At 34.6% G+C, this 3458-nt stretch overlaps 1 long non-coding RNA gene across 1 annotated transcript; it reads left to right on the forward strand.

Moving 5' to 3' along the window:
• The first annotated feature begins 65 nt into the window (after positions 1–65).
• LOC111410332 lies at positions 66–3278 on the forward strand. Its single transcript, XR_002705656.1, has 2 exons — positions 66–908; positions 2864–3278. It is a non-coding gene; the product is annotated as an uncharacterized LOC111410332 (long non-coding RNA).
• The last annotated feature ends 180 nt before the right edge of the window (positions 3279–3458 follow it).

The raw sequence follows: 3458 nt of genomic DNA on the forward strand, positions 1-3458 counted from the left end.
CCGCCCGGGTTCTTCTTCCTCTGTCTTCTACTGTTGCGTTTTCTTCTCTTATACGACTTTAGTTCCCTGCCGGAATACTTCAACTAATCCTACATCAAAGTGGTACCAGATTGTGCCGGAATACTTCAACTAATATAATACCACTTGTAGCAGCACACAAAGATAAAATTGATATTATTTTAGATGAATAGATTGTATTGACCAACGATTGGGAGATCCGGTGCTTTCTTGTTTGCTGTGTGGATCGACCTAATTCTGAGTCTATAAGGATTGTCAGAGAGAAGCTCCAACAAATCTGATCAAGTTTTAGTTTCGATATTTGGTTCTTCAGAAAGATCGTTTGCCGTGGTCCTTTATGATTTATCCACTCGATCGAGTCGAGGTTTTCGTCTAACCTTGGAAGAATTGACAAGGACATCCATTTGATTAATATTTGGGTTTTATTATTTTGGACTATTAAATTGGGTTTGTATTTGGGCCTAACCTAAGCCACAACTATATCTACAAGTGGGTTATTGGATGTGAAAGAGGGGAGACGATGATTGGAAATTTACAGGCTTTATTCCCACTTCTTTGAAATATCTTTTGACTCTGCCTATGTTTTTCATAGACGGTCTCAAATCTGGGTAAAGGAACTTTGTGTCAAATTATTATGACATGAATAATATAGTCAACTCATAATTTATTCGAAACGATGCTTAATTTTTGTTGTTTTTCATTACAGGCTGAAGTAATTGTTGACGGGTCTGTGGTAAGGAGTGGCAGGAACTTGACAGTAGTTGTAGTTGAGTTTAGACATAAGGAATCAGGGCGACTAGCATTCATAACTCGTGCTACATTCTATAATATGCCCATTGCAAGTTTATGATCCAACGCTTAGTTCAAACATCAAAGATACAGACATCTTGGTACGTTGCATTTTTACATTAACATCCCTGCTTTATAATTTATTTTTCCTATATATTATTTTGGTGAGAAACTGTTCCTGGTTATTAGTTAAGGTAAGCGGCAAAGGTAAATAAATAGAGTAATGCTATTTAACGCTACTAGAGTTATAATCCCAGTCTATGTGGTGTTAATGTGGTATTAAATGATAAGTGAAATTAAATGGGTTACTTAATTTCACCTTTTATTTAGTTTATCACCTAACATCACATAAACTGGAATTATAATTCTAGTGGGGCTAAATGATATTATTCAAATAAAAATGTTAACAAAAATCCAAGTTACGGAAATTGGCACTCCATGTAGGATGGCTTGGAGGATTTTGAGGAAGGATAATCATAGGTCCCATTCTATTCAAAAATGGTTTCTTTTACCTCAATCCATTCCACTGGGTTAAAATGTGGCTAAACACGATGTACATTAAGCCCATGTTTGACTCTCTTTAAATTAATTCTTTATTTTTCATATTCACTTTCAATTACACATTTACACAATAAAATATTCTGCAAGTAAACTCAAATTTTTTCCTACTTCTTAACCACACTTTTTCCCAAAAAAAATCAAATTTAAAACATCATATTTCCTCAATTTCTCTTTATAATGGCCATCAAACAGGGGCTAAATGAGTTACTAGAGCTGAGCTTGCCACTCAAAGCTAGTCTGTACTAACAAGGAAGTCGAATTTAAACAATTTGCAACTCATTTATAATATCCAACTGAATTTGAACACTCTTTCTCATTTCCACCCTTGATCCTGCAGATAGGGAAAGAATTTTTGGCACTTTATGTCCCTAAACATAGGAACACACTAGCCGTCGGTATTTTGACAATTCCAGAGGTCCACATAGAGTTGGGGTTTTTTAAGGTCAGAATAATAGGATCTTAAGATTTATATTGAGTTTTTAACGGGGATGGTTAGAACGTAATTAGTCACTGCACACGATGACTTGTGAACATCATAACTACTCTTAACTTGAGGGACACTAAACCACTCGTCATAACTATTGTGTGCCAGTGGTACTGTCATGCGCCTTTATTAGCTTTTTGTAGAATCAGCCCACATTATTAATATCCTTTTGTGTAACTTCCTGCTTTGTACCTTTAGTGGTGGTGCACGCACGTTGGTTTGTTTTGCACCGATTATTGGTGTAGGCTCAACCCTTCTATGCGTTTGGGTGCACCTCGGACCTGAACACAAATCCTAAACTAAATGCTTATAAAGCATTTGAAATTCTTGTATTTTCCGAAGCAGGAAAAGTATTTTCCCATCATTCCTTCTATTTTCAACCTTGATACCGCTAGATTTGGCCTGTTATTCCCACTTAAAGTTCAACACCATTTTCCTACTGATACCATTTAACCCTTCAAGTCTTTGTGTAAGCAACTGAAATTAGCCATGTAAATCATTTTAAAGAAAAGTCAGACATCATGGCACCTCTTTTTGGTTTTTTGGAATTTCAGCTGGCATACATTTTGAGGTAAATTTAGATGGAAGAATAAGACGGTATGATCTGGAAATTTGGAACCAGGGATACATTCCCATGAGACTTGATTGCAAATTTGGCATAAATTGAGTACAGATGATCTCAGTAATGATCTTCTCGTCTGAAATTAAACTTTAAAAACATTCTTAAACAGGAGCATTTGACACACATTACAAAGATTCTTAAACAGGAGCATTTGACACACATTACAAAGAACTACAAAATTATTTATAACCATGCATCTTCGGAGAATCAGAAGTCATTTGGAATTGGAGTATATTCGAACCCAAAACTGTGCATTCTGTAAATTCTGTGTGATTTAGATACTTATACACATGACAGAAACACACTTCTACTTTCTTTTATTTTCTATTATAGACCTATGTGTCTTTCGTATAAAGAACGTATCTTGCTGAATATTTATCCATGAACAGGTATACAGTTCAGTTCATAAAACCTTTGGAGCTGCCACGTAAAAAAACGCAGTGCAAACTACAGGCAAGAAAATGGAGCATTTTCCTCTTTCTTGTTAAAGCAACTTTCTACTATTATTTGATGGTTCCGATGCATCAAGAAAGATGAATAGAATAAGCAAACGTGTTAATCTGATGTCAATTCACATTTCTTCGGGTGCATTACTGTATATTGTTTTCTTCATAGTTACATGCAGAGGATGTTCTGTAATGATCATTTTAATAGTAATTATTAAGAGACTTGATTATTTTGTGAAATTTTTTATGAAGAATGGAATTTCTTCGTGAAAGTCGAAAGGTCATGGATTGCTATTAGGCTTCCGACCCTTTTTCTTTCCTCATAATCTAAAGAGGCATAAAGCGGATTGTTTCATTACAAATTGTCCATGGCCCAAAATGACTTGAATTGTCCTTACAAATTGTTTCATTATACCATTGAAGTTTTTCACCCGTGAAGTAGATAAAGTTCACAATCACAAATTAAATTGGAATAGAAAAAGTTGAAAAAAAAAATACATAACATAAATACATACATACATATATATATATATATATA

The sequence above is a fragment of the Olea europaea genome, chromosome 15 (assembly GCF_002742605.1).
Source record: "Olea europaea var. sylvestris chromosome 15, O_europaea_v1, whole genome shotgun sequence".
NCBI lineage: Eukaryota > Viridiplantae > Streptophyta > Magnoliopsida > Lamiales > Oleaceae > Olea > Olea europaea.